Source organism: Pan troglodytes, chromosome 22, assembly GCF_028858775.2.
Source record: "Pan troglodytes isolate AG18354 chromosome 22, NHGRI_mPanTro3-v2.0_pri, whole genome shotgun sequence".
NCBI lineage: Eukaryota > Metazoa > Chordata > Mammalia > Primates > Hominidae > Pan > Pan troglodytes.
The window spans coordinates 37,180,582-37,201,292 of NC_072420.2; the positions used below are offsets into that span (position 1 = coordinate 37,180,582).

At 47.3% G+C, this 20,711-nt stretch overlaps 1 protein-coding gene and 1 pseudogene across 5 annotated transcripts in view; both read right to left on the bottom strand.

Moving 5' to 3' along the window:
• CLDN14 (claudin 14) overlaps positions 1-20,711 on the bottom strand; it is an 81,780-nt gene that overhangs the window by 8,122 nt on the left and 52,947 nt on the right. For 2 of the 5 annotated variants that reach the window (XM_063803740.1, XM_063803741.1), the window contains one exon: positions 8,662-9,257. The exons of 2 other annotated variants lie outside the window; for them this stretch is intronic. The gene's annotated coding sequence lies outside the window, so the exon portion shown is untranslated. Of the gene's footprint in view, positions 1-8,661; positions 9,258-19,467; positions 19,621-20,711 lie in introns of those variants that run through there. One more of the 5 variants, XM_063803742.1, reaches the window with a different exon arrangement.
• Positions 17,293-19,220, bottom strand: LOC470086 (proteasome 26S non-ATPase subunit 4 pseudogene; annotated as a pseudogene).

Genomic DNA, 20,711 nt, shown 5'->3' on the forward strand with positions numbered 1-20,711 from the left:
ACCTTTTTCTTTTTCTGTCTTTCTTTCTTTCTTTTTTTTTTTTTTTTGAGACAGAATCTTGCTCTGTCACCCAGGTTGGAGTACAGTGGCACGATCTTGGCTCAGTGCAACCTCTGCCTCCCAGGTTCAAGTGATTCTCCTGCCTCAGCTTCCTGAGTAGCTGGGATTACAGGCCCCCACTACCACGTCCGGCTAATTTTTGTATTTTTAGTAGAGAGATGGTTTCACCATGTTGGCCAGGTTGGTCTTGAGCCCCTGGCCTCAAGTGATCCACCCACCTCTGCCTCCCAAAGTGCTAGGATTACAGGTGTGAGCCACCGTGCCCGGCCTCAACTAGTATTTCCTAAGGGCATCTTGGACACTGTGTTTCTTAATCATGTGCGAAACAAATGCATATCTTTTCAAGAAGCTTAGGGATACTTTAGAGGGGCTATTTTTAGCACATCTTCTTACAGAAATATGTAAGAATGATGAGAAAGCGATCAAGCAATACCTTGGAAAAACCACTTCATATTCATTTCAGATGGGCTATACTGTGGGGTGTTGGCTCTAAAAGTAATATTTTCTTCATTACTATTCCAAACTTTCTGTAACTTTCCTTGGGTTATTTTTCAGATTGGCAGGCATCTAGATTTTAAATGTGTGAGGACTTTCTATACCATCCGCATAGAGTCTTTGATGCACTCTTTCCATGAGAGGCAGAGACGGGATACTTACATGACTACGACTTATTACTATCATGATAGTTACTGCTTGCTATTGTTATTTAGGAAAACCAGTGTGAAATATCTTACTCAAAATCACACGGAAATGACACGTTCCATGAATTCCTCCTGTCTCTTTTGGATGAAGAAATAAAAATCTATTTTTTTATAACAAGAACTGATTCGAAGAAAAGTTTTTGTGAATACAAATGAAAACCATGGATGCAGTTAAATGCTAACAGAGGCTATTTTCAACTCACTAAGATTGAATGACCTATTGATTTACCGAAAACTACAAACTTAAGTCACCATGACCACAAAAATTAAAACCCTTTCCGGAGGCATTATCTCTCTCATTTCAACTCATCAAATTTCATTAGAATTCATTTAAAATGCAGTAGATCAACATTTAGAAATGAAATGAGTTTCATTTACTTAAATACATGGGTGCCTTTTCAGAGCGATTTTCCCCGACAAGACAGTCAGGCAGGTTTGCTATGTTGCTGTTTTTTTTTTTTTTTTTTTTTTTTTGTTGTTGTTGTTTTTCATTTTTCAAGGTGCAGGTCATTAAAAACTTGTCATCTGAGATTAAAAAAATACTAGAAAAGTAAAACAAAACAAAAAACAAAAACAAAAAACAATACCCCCAAAAAACCCAGGTGGACATACAAACATTTCCTCAAGCTTAGCTGATTATTGGATGACTTATGGTTAAGTGTTCTGTGGGAACACTTTATCTAGGGGATGCGATGGATTGACCTGGTCCCCCAAAAGAGATATGTTGAAGTCTTCCCCGCTCCCAGTGCCTCAGAATGTGACCTTATTTGGAAATAGGGTCATTGCAGATGTAATTAGTTAAGATAAGGTCATACGTAAAATAGAGTGGCCCCTAAACCAACAGGGCTGGTGTCCTTATAAGAGGATGGGCATATGAAGACGGAGATAGAAAGAACATGTGCAGACGGAGGCAGAGAGTGGAGCGAGAAGTTACCAAGTCAAGGAACGTGGAAGATCACCAGCAACCCGCGGAGAATCGCCAGCAACCCGCAGAGGCCCAGCAGGAGGCCCAGGACAGATGCTCCCTCACAGCCCTGGAAGGAACCAGCCTGCCCACACCTTAGTTTCAGGCTTCCAGCCTTCAGAATCATGAGAGAATAAGTTTCTGTTGTTTCAGGCCTCCCAGGTTGTGGTGCTTTGTCATGGCAGCCCCAGGAAACAAACACAGCAGAGTAGCTGAATGGCGGCACGGGGAATTACAGAGAAAATGCTCGGCCAGGCCCCATGGCAAAGGCCTATAATCCCAGCACTTTGGGAGGCTGAGGTGGGAGGATCACTTGAGCTGAGGAGTTCAAGACCAGCCTGGTCAACATGGTAAAACCCTATCTCCACTAAAAATAAAAAAAAATTAGCTGGGCATGGTGGCTCAAGCCTATAATCCCAGCTACTTTGGAAGCTGAGGTGGGAGGATGGCTTGAGCCTGGGAGGCATAGATTGCAATAAGCAGAGATTGTGCCACTGCACTCCAGCCTGAGTGAGAGAGCAACATCGTATTTCAGAAAGCAAACAAACAAAAAAACCTCATTTGTGATTATAAGAACTGTGTCCCCTTCCAGGACAGGCATTGAGTGTGATCTGGTGGCTTCACATTTGTCATTGATAAAAACAGGCCAGGTGCAGTGGCTCACACCTGTAATCTCAACATTTGGAAGGCCAAGGTAGGATTGCATGATTCCGGGAGTTCGAGGCCATTCCTGAGCAGCATAGTGAGACCCTGTCTCTACAAAAAACAAACAAACAAACCAAAAAAACAAAAAACAAAGCCATGGTTAGCTTCATGTCCCAAAGTGTGGAGGACAAAATCTAAGGAAAAGGTAGAGGACATGGTGAAAGAAGAATCTGGAAAGTCCCCTGCAAATTTGAAAATTCAAGTGCAAACACAATCTATAGTAAGTAAGCCATATAGTAATCAAATGACTCAGCTTCTCCAGGCTTAAAAAGTGTGTGAATTCACTTAGCTCACAGAGAGTTTGGGGGGGCTCATGTCTCCAGCTTGTGTGCAGTTGGCTGGGGTGTACCCAAATTGGTGACTGACCTTTTCAGGCTGGGTGTCTGGTTTTCTTAAGTCAACATGTCTTGATTTCATAGAGCATAAAAGCCCCAAATTTGGGGCAGAGTCCAGATTTGAATAAGGTGACTCAGAAGCCTGCTGAAGCTTTACCTTGGAAATCCAGCAGAGCCCACTGGGTTCCCCCTTTAGTCAGGACTTACAGCAAAATAGAAAAACAAAGCAAACCCCAAACAAGCAATAGGACATTGTCACACCTGGCTGAAAACCTTCATGAATAAGACAACTATTCTGTGAATTTCATAAGCCTCTGAGAATTATTTACTTGAGAATTGAACTGGGGATAAATTGCAGTGGTTAAAATGCGGTGTCAAATGAAAACATAAGGATAAGATTTTCTAATGGTAAGGAAAATACTATTAAACATGAGGTTTAAAACTCATTCTCTGTAAATTTAGCCTTCGAAGCCCAGGTGCTCCAAAGCAGTTAGTTGTTAATGATAAGAGTAAAAACAGTCATAGTTAAAGTTCCAGAGTGTTTATGATATGCCAAACATGTGCTAAGTGCTTCTATGGGCATGTAATGAACCCTTAAACAAATCTCAATGTGCATTTTGCCATCTTTATTTACAGATAGGGAAACTGAAGTGTAGAAAGGTTACATAACTTGTCCAAGGTTACATCTGGGCTGAATTAGGGAGACCAAACAGGAGGTTCTTGTGATCTTTCAGGTAAGAGATGCCAGGAGGCCGAGCCAAGGTGGTGGTAATAAAGGTGGGTGCCAGGAAGAGGTCAGTTTCTATATTCAGGTGAGGCTAGCGGGATGTGCTGATGGTTTAGCTGTGGGGTGTGAGACACAGGTGCCTAAGGTTATTGTCGTGGGCAACTGGAGGAATGGAGTTGCCACTTATTGAGAGCTTGAAGAGGGTTGGAGATCTGGGTTTGGAGGATGTGATGATGAATTTTTTGTGTCAACTTGGCTGGGCCGTGGGGTGCCCAGATATATGATTGAACACTATTCTTCATGTTTCTGTGAAGTTAGTCCTTGGACAAGGTTAACATTGAAAGCAGATTGCCCTCCATAATGTGGGTGGGCCACACCCAGTCAGGTGAAGGCCAGACTGGAACCAGAAAAAACTGGTGTCTCCATCAGCTCAGGCTGCCACAACAAAATACCACAGACTTGCTGGATTAAGCCACAGAAATTAATTTTCTCACAATTCCAGAGGCTGGAAAGTCCAAGACCAAGGTTCTGGCTGCTTGGGTTCCTGGTGGAAATTCACCTGACCTCTTCTTTGCATGCAGGCAGAGGAAATCTTTTTCTCTTTCCCTTCTTTTTAGAGCATGAATCTCATTGTGAGGGCACCCACCCTCATGACCTCATTGAACCCTAATGACCTCCCAAATATCCCGTCTCCAAGTACTATCACATCGGGGCTTAGGGCTCCAACATAGGAATTTTGGGAGAATGCAAATGTTTAGTCCATAACATGCAGCTTCCCCTGAGCAAGAAACTCTCTCCAACAGACTGTGTTTGACCTTTATTTCCAACATCAGCCCTTCTCAGCTCTATAGCAGGCTGCCTTCCAACTGAAACTGCAGTGTCCGTGATCCTGGGTCTCCAAACTGCTAGCCCACCCTGCAGAATTTCATTTTATAGATGGGCTCTTGCTATATTGCCCAGGCTGGTCTTGATCTCTCAGGCTCAAGTGATCCTCCCACCTCAGCTTCCTGAGTAGCTGGGACTACAGGCATGTGCCATCACACTTGGCTAATTTCTAAAAATGTTTTGTAGAGATGGAGGTACCACTATGTTGCCCAGCCTGGTCTTGAACTCCTGGGCTTAAGCAATCCTCCAACCTTGGCCTCCCTAGGCTGTTGGAATTACAGGTGTGAGCCACTGTGCCTGGCCCACCCTGCAGATTTTGGACTTGCCAGCCTTGAGAATCATGCAAGCCAATTCCTTAGAATAAATAGATCTCTTTCTATATAAATGCACATCCGATTGGCTCTGTTTCTCTGGAGAACTCTGACTGATACAGAGGATGAAGGGCAGAAGAGAGGAATTTTCTTTTGGACTTGTTCAGTTTGAGATGTCTGTGCCTACCCACCTGGGGATAACCATGGTTGCATATGTAAGTGCAGGGTTCAGGGAGGGACTGAACTGGAGAAGTCTGTTTGTGTCACCACCGCATGGAGATGGGATTAAAATATGGGATGGAGTCTCTTAGGAGGAAACGTTAGAGAAGAGCAGGGGCTCCAGGGCTGATTCTAGGAACCCTCCAACATCAGGGGAGGGATGAGGATAGAGGTAGGAAGAGGAGCCAGCCATGGGCTGTAGGAATGGGCAATAGTGAACGGTCAACCCAGAGGAGACTGGTGAGGGAGGACAGAGCTCCATGTTGGAGAGAGCAATCTACTGTGTCAAGTCAAGTAATCTGATAAATCAAGTCATCTGAGCACTGAGAAGTGATCACTGGATTAGCAACATGAAGGAAATTGGAGACCTTGATAAGCTCAGTTTTGGCGGAGTTGATTGGAGTGGGTTCAAGAGAGAATAGGGACAGAGGGACAGGAGAGAATGAGCCCAGATAATTCTTTCAAGAACTTGGACCCTCCAGGGGAATCAGGAAATGAGGCAACAGTTTTAGGATGGGGTCCAGGGCCCATAGACCTCAGGATATCTGTCAACTCAGCTAGGAAAAAAAGTGACATCTTCTATTTCATCTACCTCTCACTGACAATTAGCATTTCCTTCAATCCTGAATGGAGGCAGCCACCTACAGCAATATGACCAGTGCCTGTGCCTTAATCAGCAATAGAGACCATGATATTTTGCATCGCATTACAGGCGTTGCAGATACCTGCAAAGGACATTTATCACTCTAACGATTTCAAATGGTACTTATAAGATGCTTGCTAGACCTCATGATGTAATGCATTAATAAGGAAGGTCATCCATTACTAGGAACAGAATTGCACTAAAATATTTTGATAACTATGTTTTACTATAATTCACTTCCTTTATAATCCTGCCTGTTATGTGTTATATTACACATTTAAAAGTATTGTGCTGAGAAGAATACATCAGCTTCGCCAGATTGCCAAAGGAATCCCAGGCAATCCCCATCCCGCCGCCCAGAACAACACCGATAACAAAAAACTAAACCAAAAGAGTTAGAAACCTCTGCCAGTGGGATGTGTAGTCAAGAGAGGACCCTTGTTTTGCTGTTGTTTTGAAGATGAGAGACACGGAAGCATGTTTGCATGCCTGAGGAAATGGTCCAGTGAGGAGGGAAACATCTGTAGGGGCAGTAGGGATCCTGTGTGCACATGGAGAGACCAGCTCTGACCAGCATGCAGAGAGCTCACTCCAGAACGGCAGGGGAGGCGGGAGCAGGAGGCTGGGGGAGATGTCAGCGGGCAATAACGCATGTTCTGAGTTTGCTCCAAGTTTCTCAGGGAAATAAGAAGCAACATGATGTCTCGAGACAGGAGATGGGGGAGGAGGTGCGGGAGGCTTGAGCACAGAGGAGGAGACCACGGTCATCCAGGAGAATGACAGCAGGCCTGGACCAAGTCAAGGGGCCAAGTGCTGGTCAGTGCCGGGTGCAGGTGGGGCAAGTGGTCCCGCGGGTACCATAGACTATCACGCCGGACAGCCTTTCCCAGCACCATCAGCTGCACTGTGAGGGTCCCAAGTGGACAAAGGGGTGGACTGGACCTGGTGGGGATTTTCCTAGGGGAAAATGATGAAGGCAGACAGCCAAGGGAAATATGTGTGCACACAAAGGTGTGAACATCATGGCGGGCCGTGGAGTCAAAGCTAGGATGGAGGGACATTGAGGACAATAGAGAAGGTCTGTTCATCCTGGAGAAGTCACCTGGATCAGTGGCTCTCCACCCTCCTGCTGTAGCTGCAGCCCTTAGAGAGCTTTAAAAAGATCTGGATGCCCTGGCTACCTCCAGAGATTCTGATTCGCTGACTGGGGTGGGGTCCATGCATGGGAATTTTCGAGCTCCTCTCCCCCACCCGGTGATTCTGATGTGCAGGCAGGTTTGAGAACCACTGGCTTATTTATTTCATTAAAAATTACTTTTCACTCTGTTGGCCAGGCTGGAGTGCAGTGGCGCAATCATGGCTCCCTGCAGCCTCGACCTCCTGAGCTCAAGTGATCCTCCCGCCCCAGCCTTCCGAGTAGCTGGAACTACAGGTGTGAGCCACTGCACCCAGCCCCGCTGGCTTCATTGATTTAACTTATTTTATTTTATTTTATTTTTTTGAGACAGAGTCTTGCTCTGTCACCCAGGCTGGAGCGCAGTAGGATTACAGGTGCACGCCACCACACCCAGCTAATTTTTTTATTTTTAGTAGAGACGGGGTTTCACTCCGTCTAGGCTGGTCTCAAACTCCTGACTTCAAATGATCTGCCCTCCTCGGCCTCCCAAAGTGCTGGGATTACAGGCATGAGCCACCACCGTACCTGGCCTGATGTAACTTTTAAAGGTCCTATTAGGAGCTTTAAAGAGTCCAAAATGGTTTAACAGAGAGTCATAGTTCAGATGTCTGTTCTGCTGGGCCTGCCTGCTGAGTGCAGGCTCTCTTTGGGATCTCCTGAGATGGAGACAGGTGTCCCTGGCCTGTCCCTGGAATATTGTCTCACCTACCCATAAGGCTAGGCTCTCCCACTCCCTTTGCTTGAGATCCTCTTCTCCAGCTACAATCTTACCTTCCCTCATGTGGCCCTGCACCCTTGCCTTCTGCCATCTAGAAAAAGTGGTTGGGGGGCGGGGTTCTTTATTTATCTTGCTGCCTTCTGGCTCTTACCTTCCCAGAGCCCCACGGAAGCCTGTTCTTACAACCTGGGTCCTCTTCCTGGGACCCCAGCCCACTGTGGGCACTGAGCCTCCCTCATTGTTAATCTTGGCCAAGAAGTTACCCCACAGGCATTTATATTTTAATGGATGACTTTTTTTTTTTTTTTTTTTTGAGTCAGAGTCTCACTTGGTCACCCAGGCCGGAGTGCGGTGGCGCGATCTCAGCTCACTGCAACCTCCGCCTCCCAGGTTCAAGTGATTCTCCTGCCTCAGCCTCCTGAGTAGCTGGGATTACAGGTGCCTGCTACCATGCCTGGCTAATTTTTGTATTTTTAGTAGAGACCAGGTCTCACCATATTGGTCAGGTTGGTCTCGAACTCCTGACCTCATGATCCACCCGCCTTGGACTCCCAAAGTGCTGGGATTGTAGGTGTGAGCCACCGCCCTCGGCCCATGGATGACCTTTGAAAACAAATCTCCTCCTGGCCCAGGCCCCAAAGCATACACTCACAGTGGTGAGAATGATTGGGTCAGTCTTCCAGAAAAGCCTGTGATAGTTTGATATAAAGACATTTAGAATTAATTGGGTCAGGTATGAGATTTCAGATTGCAGAAATCCTTGTGTAAGCAAAGGCCTTGCAGATAAAGTAGTGCATGGCAGGTGTGGCTTAGCCTTTAGACATACACACAGTGGCCAGGTTGTGCATTTGCTCTGAAGAGTACCAGGCCCTGTAGGTTACCTTTGCCTGCTCTCAGGACTTGCTAGATAATTTGCAGAACCCAGTGCAAAATGAAAATACAGAACCCCTTGTTCAGAAATTATTAAGAATGTCAAGATGGCGTCTGCAGAACATCAAGCCAAGTGCAAGCCCGTCTGAGCACGGGGCTCCCTGTAACTGCACAGGTCACGTGCCCGTGAAGCTGGCCCTGCCTGTTATGGACATGCTGGGAACTGGACATTGGGATTTTCCCCCCTTAAAACAATGAGTGCATCGAGTTAGGATGTTGAAAGGAACAGAGACGCTCTTGCAGTGTTCTGTAGAATCGAAAATATGGTTTCATATGTTTACTTTACCTTCATTTAAGTGTAGCCCTGATGCCTCTGCGAATATCTGCCATGGAAGAGCCTTTTAAAAACAAAGCTCTTGCTGGTCTCCAGTGCCCAAGAGTGGCCGCCAGTGGAAACAGACCTGGTGTTCTAAATCTCAGTTTTTGTTTCTTTCTTCTTCCAAGAAAGCTGTAGACGAGCATGTGCACTTCCAGGCCTAGAAGGGAACAGCTGCCTCCGAGTGGCTCGCCTCTTTGCACAAGGGGCTCAGCTCAGAGCTTCCCCTAAGCCTGGCAGGTCCCCCCGACACTTCTCTTGGGAATGAAGTGGACAAAGGGAGCGAATGAGCCTCAGCTTCTCCTGTCTTTCTTTTTATAGTGTCACCCAACAGGGACAGATAAAGGAGGTGGTAGCAGCGTAGGCCCAGGAGCCCTCAGCAAATGGCCCGGAGTAGAAAATTCCCCACACGATGTTGCTGTTGGTCACCCGGTGAAAAGTCCTTGGCCCTGGCAGCCACTTGTCCTGCAAATGGTGCGAGTGAAGAATCCACACATCAGCTGGAAGGAGGAACGTTTGAGTTTGAAAACGCCAAGAATCATTCCTGAACTGGCAAGGCTGGCCACCTGCATTTTAAAAACACATCGGTACTAGCCTTGAAAACAGACTTTTAGACTTCTTATTCTGCGTAATGAAAGATCTTTTCCGATATATAGGCAACAGAATGATTTTTTTAAAAACAATAATGGACGTATTCCATTTTATTGATCTTTACCTAAAAACTAAAAACTAACTGGAAAACAGGAAATATTTAATAGTGACATTTTCATAGCACCAAAGGAAGAATCTACGTGTCTTCTTTTTATAGATTTTTCTGTAGATGTCTTAAGAAGCATCGAACCCATTATACAGATGGGTAAATAAAACACAGTAAGCTTGAGATATGCAAATCAGATTGGAGCCAGATAAGGATGGGGGCTGGCGCTGGCTTCAAGTCTGACTAATCTTGGGCAAGCTGCTCAGCCTATTACTCACTGTCTACACAGGAATGACTGTCTACATAGGAATAGCTCCTCTGCAGAGACATCTAGAAGATGCTGAGATAATATATGTAAAAACTGACAAGCCCTTTGGGAAAGATACCAGCAAATGCAAGGCGTATGCTACGGAAGTTTTATCATCCTAACAGATAAGCCCGTCCCCAGCTCCAGTGAGTGACTGAGAGACACAGGCATGAACGCTGAGCTCAGACGACAGCATCTTTTCACAGCAGACCGGGCCCAGCCCCTGGAAGCACACGATGATGAACTGTCCTCTGGTTTCCCAAGACTTCAAAAATGAAACCCAGTGATCAAGAGATGTTTGGCTTTGAACACTGCGGGAATGAAAGCTAGCACCCAGTTAAAGCCAGTAAGGACAGCACTCCAAGGTTTGGGGACCGTCTCAGGACACTAATCCTGGTTCCTTTTCTATTTTGCCTGGGTCCCTCCTGCCCATCCTGGGAAGCCGTGGCAGCTGTTGGGGATGTGGGGCCCCAGGTAACTGAAGGATTAACTCAACGTCTCAAATTGCATGGCATTTCTCCTCTTCAGCACCATTTTTTACCCTTATTGAGAGAGATCTATCACTTCCCCCGCTCTCCTGCCATGCCAATATGTGTCTGTGTTGGAGGGCAGGGGTGTATTTAGGGAGCAGGAGAATGTTCCCAAGTCTGGAAACTCGGAACAGTCTGCCTGGCCCTCTTTGCAGAAAAACGAGGGAGTCCCAGCAGACAGAAGGGGGCAGTGGCGCTGAGCTCCCCGAGCTGACCTGTGGCCTCAAAACACTGAACAGATTCAGTCCTTCCTCCCAAACAGGCCTGGTAAGCGATGAAAAGAGTTCTGCCCAAACACTCAGGAACTGGATTATTGTTGTTCCTGGCTCATTAGGAGCCTGGCTGCCCTCATGCCAGCTGCGTGGGGTCCTCTGGAGGCCACCCAGACCAGCCTGCAGCTTCCTTTCCTGTAGGGGCCAGCACGGTCCCTTCCTCTGGAGAACGCTCGGACCCCTGGCCACACGCACATCTAACCGGCAGGGCCTCAGGGCTTCCAAAACAGATGACTGTCAACCCCAGCCCTGCCCACCCCACATCCACAGCTTCACCCCAAACTCACATGCAGAAAACCTCGAGTCCCATCTTCCTGTTCAGGTCCCTTGCCAGCCGGAGCCGCTCTGGAGCCTGGCTGGACTCCAGCTCCCATGTGCAAGAGGACTCAGCCGGGAAGCTGCCACCCTCCTGCCTTCCCTCTTCTGCTGACCAGACGCTTCCAGGACGGAGTATTTGAGAGAAAATTGTCTAGACAATTACAGTGTTCCTTAGAACGGCCTGCGTGGGCACACGTGCCACTTGGTTAGCTAGCATGAGAGGAGGTGGCTTGGCCAGAGCAGACATTCAAGACCAACCAGAAATGTCATTTCTGCACTGTGGAAAAAAAATGCACGATACACCTGAACCTGGACATCTCCTTCCTAACACGCGCTCAGGATCAAGCCTCCCCTTCCCAGCCTGGCAGGGTTGCAGGGCGTCCATAGTCCAGCCTACGCCTGCCCAGGCTCTCGGCTCCGGGTCCATTGGCTGTTCACACTCACTTCCCTGTGTCCTGGAACTGCCTGATTGTTGTAGATTACTAAAAATCCACAGCTCATTCCCTCCTGCGCCCTGACCACCTGCCCACAGCGACTGTGTCCTCCTCTGAGCCACCACCTGGCGGTTGTCCTCACACTGCTTTGGACTTTTCTGCTATTGAGTAACTCAGCTTCTCAGCCTTTAGGCTGCTATGGGCCCTAGATACATGCGGGTCGATTCTGATCAATGAGCAACTGCTTTTGTTTGCTTTTTTCTACAGCTGCAGCTGTGGGTGATTCGGATGGTCTGTTGGTGGAATGTGGAGCTGGATGGGTCAAGGAGCAAGTGTGGACAGAGGGACAATTTGCTACGAGTTGGAGATAAGAGACATGGCATACTGTGAAACCAGTGCTGACAGAAGAAGGTGACTTTCTTGGAAGGTCAAGACACTTGCTTGTCACCGACGTCTAGGAGGGCTAGGGAGAGTTCTGCTGGAAGTGAAGGCAGCACCTGAGGGTGGCTGAGGGAACTGGTCAGGGCTGGGAACGCCTCCAGCCCTTTGAGGAATGATTCGGTGATTAAGAGATGTTTGGCCTTGAAAATTGCAAGAATGAAATCTCTTGGTGGGAATGTGTAGCCGAAAGCCAGCACCCTGAGTGGCTCCAAGGTTTGGGGACCCTCTCAAGGCACAAATCCCAGTTCCTTTTCAATTTTGAAAATCATTGTGGGCGATTCTGCAATTCAGAAGTGTGCTGAGAGCCACGGATTTAACATGACAAGAATTTCCACCCCTTCCTCACTGAGCCCACCGCACATGCTCCAGGGCCAGGGACTTCCTTGGGCTTCTGCGTGTCTTCCACAGTGTGCATCAATCCGCCGGGCTCTGGTTGGTGTTTAAAAAAAAAGATGCAGTGAAGGAATCTGGTGTGGACAAACGCCCTGGGCATGGACCAAAATCCTGGCCCCTGTGTCCCTGGCAATGGGACAGTGAAGGACAGAAAGACAGCACATCCAGTAGTGTCAGGAGCTTGGAGCAGGCATTCGGAAGCATCTGTTAAATGTTATTGATGGAGGATTGACATAACCCACATCTGCATAGCTTTTTTGGTCTGTTTTTGGAAGTGAACAGTCACAAACAAAAACAACTTTGGTTCAGGTCATTTATAGGCCCAGATCCTCTATCCTTAGAGGTTTCCCACCAGATATACTATTTCACCATCTATGCCAGGCAAGTTACGTAAAACCACGCAGAATTTTACCTGACAACGAAATAGACCTTTTCGTTAGATCCTCCACCCCACCTAAAGAAGTTACACAGGCTGAAATGAAACTGTTAAAGGAATGAACTAACTTGGAGATAGAATCATCGCCTTTGCTGAACACCATTTTAAGAATATTGGAATATATAGGGGTGCTAGCATAATAGTAAAATGTGCCCATATTATCTATAATTTTATGCTGGGCACTTTTTAGAAATTATTTTTTATAACTTTGTCTTTGAGATGATTTGGCTACAAGTTCATTACATTTAGTTTACAAGTGGCTTTGATTTCTTGGCATTCGTTGTGTATTATTAGGAAACCCCGCAGACAGAAAATGTAAACTCCAAATTGCTTTAAAATATTATGATAGTTTTTAGGGATATTACACTGTGACAGTGAATGAAATGGACATAACGTTCTGTTTTGTAGATATTTCGTGAAATCTTTATTAGTCTTGATTTTCTTTGAAACAAGTCATTCCTGTTCTGGGCTGAAGCATGAAAATTCCCTGACCTGTGACCCTGGCCCAAGGCTCCTCTTGGATAAAACAGTGTTTCCTGGACCAGAGGGCAAAGTCACAGAAACATGATGTGACGAAATCTAAATAGAAAGGTATTGATTTGTTCTTCGTTCATCAGATAGTTATTGGACTCCAGCACGTATGAGTAGCAGGGAGCCTGGCTAGCACTACACCTTTCCCTCCTGCCTCTCAGAGTCAGGGCCACAGGCACACACAGAGCGAGGGAAAATGAGGGGGTAGAGAGGCTGGTCCCGAGTCTCCAGCCCTTCTCTCCCAATCCTCTCCCTGAGTGGGCAGGGAACTCTTCTCTTGGCTCCTCCAACTTCCATCAACGTCTGCCCTTGGGTCTGGTTTTAAACTCTAAGGAGTAAATGACTCATAATGGCTCAACATTTTGTCCCTCCCAGGAGGTACTTTTAAGTCTAAGGAATAAAGATTTAATAGTAAAACTTCGAATGCCAATCGGGGGTAAGTGAGGATTTGGAAGAGGAAGGTCTTGAGCATTTTCCTAACACTCCTAAAATCATCCCATTGAGTTAGGGCAGCAACTATCCTGATGGGCTGGGTATGATGGAAGTTAGTCAATGTTTCAGTGGATGGATGGATGGATGGATGGATGGATGGATGGATAGATAGATGGATAGACTGATGGATGGATGGATGGATGGATGGATGGACGGATGGATGGATAGACTGACGGATGGATGGATAGACTGACGGATGGATGGATGGACGGATGGATGGATAGACTGACGGATGGATGGATAGACTGACGGATGGATGGATGGACGGATGGATGGATGGATGGATAGAGTGACGGATGGATGGATGGATGGATGGATTAATGGATGGATGGATGGATGGATGGATAGATGGGTAGATGGATGGATAGATAGATCACCTTTATTCTGATCTCAACTGGTCTTTGAAGCTTGATTCATTTTTTTATTTCTCACGGAGCCAGACTAGGGTCTGACACATTAGGAAGCTGGCAAAAGTTTGTTGACTAAACAAATTAATGAAGGGAAAATTATGTATGCAGAGATGCCTGGGGTTTGGGTTACCGTTTTGGGTCCCCTTTGATTTGAGTGACACACATGCTGACAACTTGAGTCTGAAGTTAGTGGATCCTTAGCTAACTTGCTGGAGTAAAGGTTGTGGTAAAACTTGACCTTGCTCTATTCATCAACAGCATATCCTGTGAAAGTCACTACGCTTCCATGAAAACCTTGGTGCTAGGCCTGTGATATCTTTGCAGAGGTCTGACCTAAGGAGACTGCTTGTGTCAATAGTAACAACAATCACAATGGTCCTGAACACAAAGGCAGCATTCATTGTGTGCTAGCTGTGGTTTTAAGCATATTACACCTATTTACTAATTTAATCCTAAAACAACCTTTGCTTTAGGTACTCCTATTAACCTCATTTTATGGATGGGAAAATAGACTGTGAGAAGTGAAATCACCCGCCCAAGGTCATACACCTGTAAGTGGTGGAGGCAGGGTTTGAACCGAGCACACTGGCCTCACCTTGTGGGCTCCTACCACTATGCTGTCTCATGTTACTACCCTGTATCCATCTCCAGAATGAGTTGGCAGCTGCAAGTTCTCCCCAAGGCCTCACTGCAGCCCTTGCATCTCAGCATCAGCTCCTTGCACGGCCAGGTGGTGTTGTTTCTGACTCGGGGTCTGCATCTCTCTCTGCGCCGCTGGGTTCAGAGGCCCTGAGGAGTGAGCCCGGTCCAGTGCTAGCTTCGCAGCTCACAGCCCTTGGGCAAATGTTACAACTGGAGGGCTGCACAAATGCATCATGTGGTTTCAAACCATGGGTCTCTCTGAGCAGGAATTGCTGGAATGGGCCTCAGAAAGTTCCTGACCCTTTGTCTGGAGTCACAGGGTCTGTGTCCAGTGAGGCCTAGAGGCCACGTGAGGTCCAGAGAGAGAAGCACAAGGCAGCTGCTGAGGCCTCATAGGAACCACGCAGTGAAGGAACCAGGGTTTCTTCTTTCTCCATGGCAACTAGGAGTGCAGGTCAGCCTCGGAAAAGGATCCTCCATCTTTGGTTAAAAGAACGATGAGCCCAGGTTTGGTAATATTGTAGCTGTGTGAGTTGATGGATGCAAAGTGCCCGGCGTGGTGCCTTATCCATCGTAGGTATTGCCGAAGGAGAGCTTTTGTCACCCCTTCCTGGAGAGGGGTGTTGTGGTTTGTGGGTTGAGACCTTTTGGATTCCTGGCATTGACAATGGCACTATTTGGGGTGGGGACCTTCTTGTTGGAGGAGTCTCCTTCCCTCCCTGCTGGTGATATAGGCAGGAAAAGAAGCCAGGAACTAGGCCAATTGCAATAAAGAAAGAAAGAAGCACCTTCTGAGCCTCTCTTGCCCTGTAAGGAGCCAAGGGGGACAGGGCCAGATACGGACCCACTGCAGGGATGGGCAGTCTCCGCCCTTCACTGAGGAGGACGCAGGACTTACGGCCCCACTGGGGGGCAGGGATACAGGAACCTAGACTGTCCATGCTCAGACACGGTCTGGATTTAGAACTGTAGGCCTTGGGGCCGTTTTCAAAAAATAGACCCTTTCCTTAGGAAAATCCCACAAAACTGCCCCAAAGACGAGTGAGGTAGGAAGAGCATGAGGCTCGGATTCTATTTACGCATGCATGTCCATTAGATTCTGGATTCAAAAGCCCCATGTTCTTGGGTTTAAGATTGTACTTTCTGATGTGAACAGTGAATTGCAAATTCAGACTTAAGAGATGGTTACTTTTCCACCAAGAGAACAGCCCCGAAACTTGGCCAGAGCATTGGTGTTTTGGTGCTGCTGTAACACAGTGCCACATGCTGGGAGGCTTGAGACAACAGACATTTGTCTGTTGCCTTGCAGTTCTGAAGGCCAAGAGTCCAAAACCAAGATGCTAGCAGGGCTGTGCTCCTCTGAGACTGGGTAGATGCCTTCCTGGCCTCCTCCAGCTTCTGGTGGTGGCCGGCAATCCTTGGCATTCCTTGGTTTCCAGCATGACCACTCCAATCTCTGCCTTTTTCATGACATGGTGGTCTTCCTGCATGTCTCTCCTCACATGTCGTTCTCTTCTTATAAGAACACCTGTCAGATTAGATGAGGGCCAATTCTAAGAAGCATTTTTTTTTTTTTTGAGACAGAGTTTCATTCTTTCTTGCCCAGGCTGGAGTGCAATGGCGTGATCTTGGCTCACCGCAACCTCCGCCTGCCGGGTTCAAGTGATTCTCCTGCCTCGGCCTCCCCAGTGCTGGGATTACAGGCATGCACCACCATGCCCGGCTAATTTTGTATTTTTAGTGGAGGCGGGGTTTCTCCATGTTGGTCAGGCTGGTCTCAAACTCCTGATCTCAGGTGATCCGCCTGCCTCAGCCTCCCAAAGTGCTGGGATTACAGGCATGAGCCACTGCACTGGGCTGATTAAGGCCAATTCTAATGGCCTCATATTAACTTGATGACATCCACAAAGTCTCTGTTTCCAAATAAGGTCACATTCACAGGCACCAGAAGGTAGGGCTTCAATATGCATTTTGGGGGACAGACTTCACCCACTGACAGCCATATGTGTTCCTTACAGTTGCCACTATTTCTATGACTTGGAGTGAGACTGTGATTTTGTTTTTCTTTTTTTTTTTTGATGGCGTCTTAGTCTGTCACCTAGTCTGGAGTGCAGTGGTGTGATTTTTGGCTCACTGCACTCTTTGCCTCCCAGGTTCAAGCGATTCTCTTGCCTCAGCCTCCCAAGTAGCTGGGATTACAGGCATGCACCACCATGTCTGGCTAATTTTTGTATTTTTAGTAGAGACAGGGTTTCACCATGTTGGCCAGGCAGGTCTTGAACTCCTGATCTCAAGTGATCCACCCGCCTCAGCATCCCAAAGTGTTGATATTACAGGTGTGAGCCACTGTGCCTGGCCAAGGCTCTGATTTTCGTTAGGATCAAATGGATCACTTCTGTCACCAGCGATACCTGAGTACAGGTTAATCAATACAGCAAGATGTTGCACTAGTGATCGCAGCAGTCAAGTTCATTTCCAAATACAGAGCGAAAGCAAGGTGCCTTCCCAATCCTCTGCTCTGTCCTGTTTTCTGTCTCGGGACACCCTGTCATCCTCAGACAAGTGACAATGAAGTGACAATAAAGGCAAACCAAGTCACTGTCCAAAAATTGCACCACCTACCTTGGAGAGCCTCTCATTTCCCATCAGATATGAATGAAAGATCAGATATAAACCTGATGGGAAATGAGAGGTTCCATTTCCTTTTTTTTTTTTTTTTATGTTGCCAAGCTTTATTTAGGCTGTAATGGTTACAGATAACACACATCTAACCCTATATTCTCTGCATCCCATGCAGTCCCCTGAGCAGGCTCAGCTACCCTTTCCCTCCAGTCTCACTTCTTGTCTTCCTCCTTCTTGTCCTTCTTGCCATCCTTGGTGGCCTGGCAGGCCAGGGAGCCCACAGCGTTTCAAATGTCTTCATTGTTGGGATCCACACCTGGGAGGTTCTCCAGGACACTCTGAAGGAACTCGGGATCCTGCATCACGTCGTAATCATCCTCCTCCTTGGCTGGCTGGCAAGTGTCCATGGCTGAGCTGGCATCAATGTCTGCTGATTCCGCCTGGCCAAACTCTGCTCCTGCAGGGACATCTGCATGACATAAGCAATCCCCTCTTCCTCAGTCACACTGCTTAGGTCAGGAAGTCCGGTATGGCCAAACTCTTGTTGGCTAATGGTCATCTTCAGCAGGGCCTCGTCTGAGCCTTCAGTCCCAGTTGTAGCAATCCTGGCCTCAGCAGCAGAGGCTGCAGCTGCTCGTCTGGGCTCCTCCTCCTGCCGCTGCTGCTGCTCCTCCATAGAAACCTGAGGGCCAAGGCCAGCTCAGGATCAGCACTGGGATCTACTCCAAATTCAAAGTCACTGGCACCGAGACCCAGCATGGCACCCCCTTCCCCAGCCAAAATTGGAGAACTGATGAGAGCATCAGCCAAGCTGGGCCCAGGAGGCACTGCCACCAGATGAGAACCGCTTCCATCTTTGCCATTCAACGTGTTTACAAAGGCTGTCAGCTTTTCTGTGTTCACCTCCTCTTCCCCCAAATTTATCATGTCAACATTTACTTTCTCCTTCTTGAGGAATTTAGCCAGTTTCACCAGATCCTTCTCATTGCCTTTGGGCTTGCCACGAAGGCAATGATATGCGTCTTGTGATTCTTGCCCCGTCGCCGCTTCAGAGCCAGATGGGCCATGTGGATGCCAGTGCAGAAGGTGATCTTGCCCTTGGGTTGGACGGTGTGTAGCTTGGACAGGATGCGGCTGGTGTCTGGAGTGAGTGTGGTCAGCACTTCATAGTCATTAGCCAGTGTGATGAGGGCCGTGTTGTTCTCAGGGTTGCTGTGGATTTTGTTTAATTTTTTTTTTTTTTTTTGAGACTGAGTCTTGCTCTGTCACCTTGGCTGGTGTGCAATGGCGCAATCTCAGCTCACTGCAACCTCTGCCTCTCGGGTTCAAGGGATTCTCCTGCCTCAGCCTCCCAAGTAGCTGGGACTACAGGTGCCTGCCACCACACCCGGCTAATTTTTGTATTTTTAGTAGGGACGGGGTTTTACCATGTTGGTCAGGCTGGTCTTGAACTCCTGACCTCATGGTCTGCCCACCTCGGCCTCTCAAAGTGCTGGAATTACAGGCGTGAATCACCGCGCCCGGCCTGTTGTGGGTTTTGAATGACATACTATGTTGACAGCGCCTTGCTGGGCCTGCAGCTGGGTGGGGAAGAAGTCCCCATTCCGCACATACTCACTGTTGTCCACACACACCATAGCGCTTTCCAACACCATCCTGCCACCCTCCTCCCTCCCATTTCTTGAAATAATCCTTCATGTATAACTTGGGTTAATAGTGCCTCATAGTCTACTTAGAAAGAATCAGATAGAATTTTCTTTAGTAAGGAAATTTCCAAATAGAGAATAGAAAAGTTAATTGATGGCAATGTATTTAATAGCAAGGATCAGTGAGGAAATGAATTAAAGAGGTTCCTTTTACACTTTTCTTCTCTGAAGCTAGGTACACCTTAGTTCATGTTGCAGCTTCCTTGGTGCTGTCAGATCATAGTTGGTATGAAATGGGAAGTTTCTGAAAGTCAGATGACACATTTGTGAAATGCAACCTCACTGTTATCTACCCGGCACCCATCATTTAGCTGACAACAATCTCAGCAACAGGCGTTTCAATGTGGTCCTGCGTTTGCTAATTGCTGGTGTGTACTCAGGACACTGGAAGATTTAACCTTTTGGATGAGACAGATACCAGTAACTTCCCAGCTGAGCTTCCCAGGAATGAACTGATGAGAAGTGACATCCAAAAAACTGTCTCTTAAAATATAAAGAGATCAAAAGCATGAAGTAGAGACTCAAACAGGTGTGTGCACACTCACCTTCATAGCAGCATTATTTGCAGTAGTCAAAAGGTGGCAGCATGCCAGGCGTGCACTGAGAGACGAATGGATAAACAAAATATGCTGTAACCACACAATGCAACATCCAGCCGGAAAAAGGAAGTTCTGACACATGCTCCAACACGGCTGAACCTTGAGGATGTTATGTTAAGTGAAATATGCCCATTGCAAAAAGACAAATACTGTGATTCCCCTTCCTTCCTTCCTTCCTTCCTTCCTTCCTTCCTTCCTTCCTTCCTTCCTTCCTTCCTTCCTTCCTTCCTTCCTTCCTTCCCTCTTTCCCTCTCTCTTTCTTTTTGAGACAGAGTCTCACTCTGTTGCCAGGCTGGAGTGCAGTGGTGGGATCTCAGTTCACTGCAACCTCTGCCTCCTGGGTTCAAGCGATTCTCCTGCCTCAGCCTCCCAAGTAGCTGGGATTACAGGCACGTGCCGCCATGCCCAGCTAATTTTTGTATTTTTAGTAGAGACGGGGTTTCACCATGTTGGCCAGGATGGTCTCAATCCCTTGATCTCGTGATCCACCCTCCTCGGCCTCCCAAAGTGCTGGGATTACAGGTGTGAGCCACCGCGCCCGGCCTGTGATTCCACTTTTATGAGATACCTAGTATAGTCAAATTCATAGAGACAGAAGGTAGAATTGCGGGTGCCAGGGGCTGAGGGCAGGGGGATGGGGAGTTACAGTTTAATGGGTACAGACTTTCAGTCTGGGAGGAGGAGAAAGCTCTGGGGAGGGATGGTGGTGGGTGGCTGCATGATATGCGTGTACTTAATGTCACAGAACTATGTACTTCAAATGGCTGAAATAGCACATTTTACGTTATGTGTGTTTTACTACAATAAAAAATACAGAAAGAGGCCGCGCACAGTGGCTCACGCCTCTAATCCCAGCACTTTGGGAGGCTGAGGTGGGCAGATCACCTGAGGTCAGGAGTTCAAGACTAGCCTGGCCAACACGGTGAATACAAAAATTAGCTGGGTGTGGTGGCATGCATCTGCGATCCCAGCTACTCAGGAGGCTGAGGCAGGAGAATCACTTGAACCTGAGAGGTGGAAGTTGCAGTAAGTCGAGATCAAGCCACTGCACTCCAGCCTGGGCAACAGAGTGAGTGAGAGTCTGTCTCAAAGAAAAAAATAAAAAAAAAAAAATAAATATATATATATGGAGAGAGAGAGAGAGAGAAAGAGAATGGGGGGCGGGAGAGAGAGAGAGAAAGAGAGAGAGA